Genomic DNA, 9319 nt, shown 5'->3' on the forward strand with positions numbered 1-9319 from the left:
CGGTTACACCGGTATCATCAATAAAAAGAATATACGTCTTCATTTGACTTCCGAATGGTAAAAGTACATATGTTTTTTTTCCGGTTTATGTGACACGGGCACCTATACCTAATCTAGTTTTAACTTTTGCCCACATTTTATGGTTGGTCCTTTATGAATAGTTAAATCTTTCATATTTCAAGGGATTCTATGAAGAAAGAAAGCATGTCCAAACAACAAAATATGAACAAATGAACAATGATAAGCATTTTGATATTATAACCAAAAGCTCATATAATTAACAAATCCAAAAATCTAGCAAATAATTAATCATCTCAATTACAACCAAATCTTCTAACTGATGGTTCGTCCAGTAATCAAACAGGCCAAAAGGTAATACATCTGAAATGATAGAATTATGCTCGTGTTTATCTTTTTGATAAGTTTTTCACTAAGATGTGATTCTTCTTGAACGGTGGTTATGTCTTTTGAGGTTTTTTCTTCTACACTGATGTCAAATTCTTCTTCTAGCGCCATCACAATTTCAACCTGCATTATACAAATATTCAATGGTAACATTAGTAGTTATTGGTGGCAGATCCCATATTCTTTTTTTTCAGGTTTTTTCATTTCTCGGATGCTTATTTCAACAACCGTCCCCATAAGATAAATAATAGATTGTCATTGTAACCTGTAAAACTAAGAGACATAGTGAGTTTTAACTACTAAGTGGCAATCATGATCATAAAAATTTAATATACTGTTCCATAACAATTTAGGATTGAAAGGATTTTTTTGCGTGCTTAGAGCCTCCCAATAACTCTTTTTGTGAAATGTTTTTATTGGGGGGGGGGGGGGGGTCGTTTAACCAGTTCTTTGCCATTGAGGCAAGCATGTCATGGGAAGCCATTCATTGACTTGAACTAAAAGAACGAAAAGGTGGCGGGAACGTAATTTTTTTATTATTAAAAATGTATGACGAGATAAGTATGCTAAAATTAAAAAAAAATTGTAGTAATGATGGGATAACGCTTCTGGGTACTCTAGGTCTTTTTATTGTGGAGATTCTTGATGCTTTTAAGGATAAATGTTTTTCTTATGTGTAAGCTAACATTATTTGACATTTTTGGAATTTTTATTGTGGATACTCTTTAAATTCGTTTTTTTTCAATGTAAATTTTATGGGCTGAATATTTTTATGCCAGTTCAAATATCTAAAGGTACAATCGTAAGGCCAAGATATACGTAACATATAATATATATATTTTTTAAAATGTGAAGGTGCCAATTTAATATGTCAAGGGAATCAACTCCAAGGGTCAAAAATTTAGAATCAGGTGCAACCACATAGTCAACCAACAATGCCAACCGAGTCTTCAGAATTTCACAAACTTTGTTCACAGACTCCGGCCTTGCGTACCAAATTTTACAATTTACAAATATTAATAAATCAAGTTAATTTATAAATCCAAATTTGTATAAATGTTATAAATAGCATAACAACAACAATTGTGGAGCAAGAGATTTGAAACCGTACACAAGCCACCCTTTTCCCCACTCGTGGCTAATAACTGAAATGTTAGGATTTTCCTATATGCAAGAATCATTTGAGTCAGGGCTATTACAATCGTGTTAAGTTGATGTATTGACATTCATAACAAAAAAAAAAAAAAAGAAGTGTATACTTACTTAAAATTAAAACCATATAATCTGAACATGACGGTGTAAACCGTCGACATATTAGAGACACTAATAAATTGTAAACAAAGTTTTAAGAACGCCAAACAAGAAGAATGTTAATAATTAATGCTTGTAAATTTACCGTTTAAGAAAGCCAAAGTTTGTATTTGATTTCAACTTGTAACGGGGTTGTATTTGTTTTTGAGTGGGTATTATGTTTTTTTTTTCTTTGTTTTTTTTTGTATCTTGCTGTAATTGGATCATTTTTTTAGTAAAAAAAAAACCCTTACATTTTCGCTTGTACGGTATTCTAGTTTGCTTAACTCTTTGTTCTACCGTTTGGTGGTAATGAAAGTTTTTTTGCTTGTCGTTAAAAAAAAAAGCCAAAGTTTGACATGATTTGTATGGCATTGAAGTCGTTAATCTAACATAATTCTAAAGACACAACTGTAACAAAGATCACATATGGCTGCTGTCCCAGTTACTTATCTTAGGTTAAAAGACTTCAAAAATAAAATTAATATTGGCTTCGCCCGGGTTCGAACCGGAGACCTTCAGTGTGTTAGACTGACGTGATAACCAACTACACCACGAAACCATGTTGTTGTCGCTAAGAAAATTCAATATATATCTTGGTGTTTTCCAAATAAAAATGTAATAGTTCAAAAGAACATTTACAATTAAATTAACCAACAGTTATTAATTTGTGAAAAAAGATAACAGTAATAATTATAGCAACTGAATTTGATAATTATTATCGTGTTTATTTTTTACATTTTTCGTTTGAATCCAACTTCATGGTCACACTTATTTCGATCCAGCAAAGAAACCAAGTGCAACAAGCTCATCATTTGTTGAGATTTGAATTTTGTACCGCGACTTTGTTCGTTTACATATACGAAACATCACAAATTTAGTATTCATCATATTTATTAGAGAATACGTAAAGCCCTATTATGAAGAACATGTTGGATTTTTGGAATAACTTAAGTCCAGTTACGTTTAACATGGCTCGTTTGACAATTAAAGTGGACACCTGATTTTTAGATGGGCCTTTATTGTTTAGCATACTGACCTATTGGGTATATTATGGACTGATCAATAGAGCCCACCAAAACCCAGCCAACATTATCCATTTATCCACGAAACATTGTGCCTTATTACATCGGTTTAAATGTTTAATCGTATTTCAATCACTCTTAAGTCCAAGTTAGTGGGTGTTAACCTACTGTCATATCACTAAAATTGGACACTGACATCATTATGGAGAGGAGGAAGGTGCACCATTTGTGGGGAGGCGTTAATTGAATGGCGCCAGAAACCAAAGGAAAAGTGATGGGGTCAAGGCAGTTTCAACCAATCGACTTTCTTTCTTCTTTTTATCAATATTTAGTTAAAACCATTACACGTAAATAAAATGAGGATTTAGTTAATTGTTTTTGCGTGTGTGACGCCTACATAACACTTTAAGGAAAAAATCACCACACTTGGTCTAATGTTTATGATCCCACCTGTTTATATCCTATTTGGTTTCGTTGTAGGATTTGGGATGCTTGGTATTTGCTTGATTCTGTTTAATATGTGACGGACTAATATGAGATCATAACTATTTATTTAACCTTCAAGTTGTGGTTTAGTGGTAAACCTTACCTTATTCATCTCTAGTAGGGGCTATAGGTTTTAATCTTTCTTCCCCATTTAATTTCTTATAATAACCTCTTAAACGCCTCATGTCTAAAATAAGTTGTAATTTATCTGATCCCGTTGGTTAGCATGGTATTGCATTGTCACGTGAGGTTTATGGTAACGTTTCTAATGGTTTAAAATACTATTTATAGATAAAATCACATATAAAATAATGTAAATTTAAAACATATGCATTATAGAGTATTTTTTTTTCTTCATAAAGTAGTTTTGTTTTTATAAATCACAAAACGTTCTACATAAGATAGAAATAAACACTGTGTACTAGTACTTTGTTTTAATTTAAATTTAATTGGGTCGTTAGTTTAGTTATTATTAATGTTTGGCTTGTTATTTAGAAACTTGTTTTAAGATTCTATACAACTCTAACTTATCCTACTTGATTATGCTATATGGTGTATAAACCATGCTATATGCTGTTATAATTATTATTGAAATTAAAGAGAAAATAAAAACTCAAAAAACAAAAAAAACATTTAAACACACCTTTTTCTCTTAACATTATATGGATTTAGTTTAACCCTACAATTTTCTGGTGGGTATTTATTTCTATAAAGAAATATTCAGACGATCGTGCTTCTAGAGTTCATATGATCTACATGAAGTCATGAAGCACTATTGGCACACATGTTTTTTTCCCACACAAAATCAAGGTTTGATTGTTTGTATCAACTTGCAAAGGAATTGTCTTTTCATATGATATATAGAAAGCTACAACTTAATTAATAATGCTAGCCTTGTTTTATTGACGTAGAGATTGCCACACCACGTTATGGCATATCGAACCAAGGATATATAAATTTTGTTTCTTATAGGAGACACCTAAATGTAAAGATATTTATGAAAAAGAATACAAAAAACAACGCGTGAAATTGAATAGCGACACAGTTACGTTATTTGAACATATTATAATTATAAACTTTGATTTTAAACGTGACAAATGCATTTAATGTAGGCGTGGTGTCTTGTCTAACTCAGATGTGCATGAGGTATTTCGAGCACATGAGTTTTAAGCCGTCTAACTTGCGTGATAACATGTAACTTCTGTCGTATTCATTTCAGTTACATTATGCGGTAACTTAATTAGGGGTCAAGGAATAATAGTTGCGCCAGTAAGACCTTAATTTTAATGGTCATGAGCTAATTTTATCATCTTTTTTTAGGATCGTAAACAAAATGTATGCTCTTGAAAGAAAAACAATGATTTTAAAACTTGTTTGGGACTTTAGAAAAGACCGAGTCCCCTTTCAAACCATTTTGTATGAATATTTCATGAAAGTGCGAATAATATTTCATCTCACACAAATCCACTTTTCGCCCTATTCTTTATATTATACTTAAATTAGTAATATTCTAAAAAAAATACTTTGTAAAATTATTAAATAAACTCAATCTTAATTAACCTTAATTACATAATACTTAAAAAAGAGTCTCTATTTTGTTTTCAAACACCCCCCCCCCTACAATTTTTTTTCATGGTTTGATACAAAACTAGGAAGTTATAAACGTACATGTTATTACGATTTATGACGTGTTTATTTTTATTCACGTTTGACATGAACTTTTCTAACTGATTTGTTTTCTTATATAAGCTTTCGATTGTCAATTAACTCAATTGTTGTTCGCATTACCAATCGAGATTATGTAACTCTTTCTTTATTCTGTTCTAATAATTATTTTCTAAATATTTAACATGTCTGGCGGTAACGTCAATGGCCTTAAAGCCCCATCACAAGACGAGAGACTGATGGCAAATGTTGTATAGTTATTTAAAGTGTTTCGATCTCCTATGGTAATTAATATACACGGTCATAGAGATGAAAAGCATGTGAGATGAATTACGTGGGCACATGCATGCATAAAATGGTACGTACAATCGGGAGTCGACGTATCAGATTAAGGTATCACTGTTGAAACAACAGTGATTGGATCTGGTGACATATAATATAACATAGGCCTACCTACATATATCATCAAAACCTGACTTATCTCATGTCTTGTCAATGCCTGCCTGAATTCGTTTATACATAAAATTCAATGAAATGCATTGCATTAGTTTATTTTAACAGCCACGATCAAATATATATAGGGTAATAAATCGTGACTTGTATATTAAAGAGGGTAATTATATAACATTAATAAAATAAAATGATGCATTGTGAATGATGTTCTAATTAATTTGTTATATCATTGCTTAATTGAACATGCAGTGGCATTTGGCTTCATTCAATCAATTGAAATGGATGAACCTAGGACGATTGCGGTTCATGTTAGGAGTTGTCTGGTGAGTTAGACGATTATTTTATATTGCGTTATTTCAAATGACGGAGCCACTATCTACTCTTTTTTAACTCACAGTAATCCTGTCAATTGAAATAACTAAACATAGGAGAATCGTCCAAATCACCAGAAAAGTTTTGACATGAACATCAAACATTTTAGGTTCCTGAAGAAACACCAGTCGAACCCTGACAGATTACGAGTAACCTGAGGGTTAGATCGACGTTTCCCACGAGGGGTTAATTCCGGCAAGATGGTTCTTCCGATAACCTGCAAAACAGACACCGTGAGCTCGTCACTAAGAAAGGGGGGGGGGGGGGTTCCTCCTTGTGACCACCCTCCGGCGTGAGAATCAGTCTATATTACTCTTTGAATATAAAAGTATATTATTAATGCTAGAGCAGTTATCAGGTAAATTATACAAGATATTAGATGATGAAATGATAATACCATTTGATGTCTTTTATAGCCGAAGGTGGGTTTCCAAGGAGGTTTATCCGGCCTACTACTCTGCCAACTGTGGCCTACACACGTGCTCTGCTGGTAATTGGTGGATAGGCAGCGGCTGACAGTGACCAGGCGTGCTGTTCACTTTTCCTTTTCCACAACTACAGGCTAGGCACGTGGTATGGCAGGAGTTGGTGAGCAGGCGGCGGCTATTGGTCACAGTGCTGTGGCGTGTTGTCTGCCATGCTGCTGTCAGTGAGCTGTCGTATCGTTGGTTAGATCTTTTGTCCATACCTCGTCAGGTATCACACAAAAGATCCTCCATTATTATACGGACTGGCTCATTTAGGCGGGAGTTTTCCCCCTCCCGCCTTTATGCGGGAATGTTCCCGGCTTTGCTCATTCCTTCTTCAGGTGACTACTGAATTATTACGAGTTTGAGCCTTATGCGTGTAGCCATGCTGCGCGGGTGGCCAGTCCCTAATGGCGGGTATCCGCACCTGCGGGAACAGGCGGATACTTGGAAACCATAGGGAGGCATTTCCTGCGGGACCAGCTTGCGTACCGCATGTGAGGTCGTCACAACTCTGAGCGTGGTGGGTCCTGCGGGTTTGGTAGGTCGCGGCGCAGACGTCCCTATGGTGAAGTCTGCGGGTTCAACTGCGCAGACGTCCGTTTAAGGAGTCTTGCGTGTTCAACTGCGCAGACGTCTCCTTTTAAGGGAGTCTTGCGGTCCTAACCACCTCTGCTGGGACCTACCTCTTCAAGTCCCCCCAGTCCAATGTTCTTCTCATGAATGTTTAATAAAGTGAGGTGAACTTTTGGACTTAAGCAAGGGGTTTTTGAAAAGGGTTTAGTTTTATGGGTTTTTCGCGGGAAGTCTTACCCACGGGTTTCCCAATGTCACGCAGAATTTCCCAATGTTCTGCTTGATCTCTGGGATTATGCGGATAGGTCTGTAACCTCCCCGCAAGTCAGGAGCGTTTAGAACCTTTTGTGTAGATTCTCCATGAGGTCTTGGTGGTTTTGAACATAGTGATCAATCATGTTATAACCACCAATTCCATCCTGAAGTTTCAAACAATCTAGTTCTTGACGTTCCCGCTATGCGGGGATGTTAATCCCGTTTCTGCAAGCATGGCCCAGAAGATCCTTCTTGGTTTCAATTCCCATGGAGTGCTCGGTATGCGAAGGGTTTTGCCTTGACGCTGTACCCGCACTTCGTCTTATTAGTTACTTTACTCCAAGGTATCCCTGGCGTTAAATCCCTGCAGGGCTAGGTGCGTGAAGGGTTTTGCCTTAACACTGTACCCGCACCTGACTTATGGTTGCCAAGGTGTTCCTGGCGTTTAATCCCCTGCGGGCGCTAGGTATGTGAAGGGTTTTGCCTTAACACTGTACCCGCGCCCGACTTACAATTGGGTGCCGAGGTATGACTTTTTACGGGTGTTAGGTATGTGGAGGGTTTTGCCTTAACACTGTACCTGTGCCCGTTTTGTAGTTGGGTGGAATGCCAAGATTTTCTCGGCTTCACTTCCCTGTGGGTGCTAGGTATGTGAAGGGTTTTGCCTTAACACTGTACCCGCACCCGGCTTTATAGTCGGGTTTTTTCCGGTTTCCGTTCCCTGCGGGTGCTAGGTATGTGAAGGGTTTTGCCTTAACACTGTACCCGCACCCGACTTCATAGTTGGGTTTTTCTGGTTTCCGTGCCCTGCGGGTGCTAGGTATGTGAAGGGTTTTGCCTTAACACTGTACCCGCGCCCGACTTCATAGCTGGGTTTTTCCGGTTTCCGTGCCCTGCGGGTGCTACGTATGTGAAGGGTTTTGCCTTTACACTATACCCGCACCCGGCTTCATAGTTGGGTTTTCTTGGCTTCTGTTCCCTGCGGGTGCTAGGTATGTGAAGGGTTTTGCCTTAACACTGTACCCGCAGCCGACTTACGGTCAACTGGATAGCCGGGGTAAGGGGGTTTTCCCGCTTACTTTTCGAATCTTTTTGAATCTTTGAAATTTGAATTGGTGAAAGGATAAGAACAGTCGTCGTGCGACGGTTTCTTCTGACTGTGTCAGGACGTGCTGGAAGTTATGGCGACGTGACATTATATGGTCATTCCAGACGCTTTTTACGGCGCGTGGGCGCGATTTTTCGGGCGCGTGGCCGCAAAATTAATGGCACTCGTCCTTTCAACAGCTGTTGCCAGCTTGCCTGGTGCCACATGTCACGGTTTCATTGCACCTTCAATTCTCTCTCCTCCGCATTAAATTCATCGCATTAATTGTGATCACTATATAAAGGGGAAGAGGGTCCTTTGTAATTCACACCTTCACTTCTTCTCTTCATCTCTAAGGCGATTTCTGGTGAATACTCCCTTATTTAGTTGAGCATTCCTCCGAAATCGTTTCTTCTTCCTCTGCAATATGTCTTCCCATGATGCTGAAGCTGTAGCCGACGATAGGAGTACTGCTGGCGAGTGCCAGTGTGCTCTACCTGTCGATCTGTACCAGTACGTCGTCAGGAAATTCATGCTTGAGTCTCTTGAGCCTGAGTTTCCTGAACCCCAGCAGACTGTGTACGATGCCCCCAGCGGCATGATCGGGGTATATGCTGCATTCTTTGTTTATGGGAACCTTAGGTTCCCATTGACAAAGTTTGTGTACCGTGTCCTGGAGAGGCACGGTGTGCACCTGACCGAGGTGCATCCGATGGCGATTGCCAAGATTCGGCATTTCGAGTGGGTGTGCCGAATTCTGGGCATTGAGCCCTATGTGGACCGCCTGATGACCTTCTATACTTGGAGGTGCATCCAGGGGTGGTACACCCTGACAACCCGGATCAAGGGTTTGAAGATTTGCGCGACCGAGCGCAGTCTCCGATCGTGGAAGCGGGAGTTCTTCTACATTTCTGCCCGCGCCATCCCCATTGCCATGAAGTTTAAGAAGGGGCAAGCGCTTCCGAGCCTTCACGCTTCCAACTACCAGGAGGCGGAATGTTTCGCGAAGATATCTCGGGTCCAATCTCCGGTTTACCGGTTTGCGGAGTCCGGGATGGTGATGCTGGGGATGAGCCGGGTATGGAAGGAGGCGTCTCGGTTTCCCATCCTTCTCGAATACGGTTTGAACTCTATTCCTTATGGTATGTCTTGTCTTTCTTGCTGATATGAGTTTGTCTTCTAACTGTTTCTTTTCTTTCAGAGGGGAACGATTTGGAGTCGCTCCTGTACCCGCGGGA

General features: G+C 38.5%; 1 non-coding gene across 1 annotated transcript; it reads right to left on the minus strand.

Annotated features, from left to right (window-relative positions):
* Window positions 1–2183: 2183 nt before the first annotated feature.
* TRNAV-AAC (transfer RNA valine (anticodon AAC)) lies at window positions 2184–2257 on the minus strand. The gene has a single exon. It is a non-coding gene; the product is annotated as a tRNA-Val (tRNA).
* Between the last annotated feature and the right edge of the window lie 7062 nt (window positions 2258–9319).

The sequence above is a fragment of the Bidens hawaiensis genome, unplaced genomic scaffold (assembly GCF_021521415.1).
Source record: "Bidens hawaiensis isolate Kalapana, Puna unplaced genomic scaffold, B.hawaiensis_p1.1 tig00012849_1, whole genome shotgun sequence".
In the NCBI taxonomy this organism is placed as follows: domain Eukaryota; kingdom Viridiplantae; phylum Streptophyta; class Magnoliopsida; order Asterales; family Asteraceae; genus Bidens; species Bidens hawaiensis.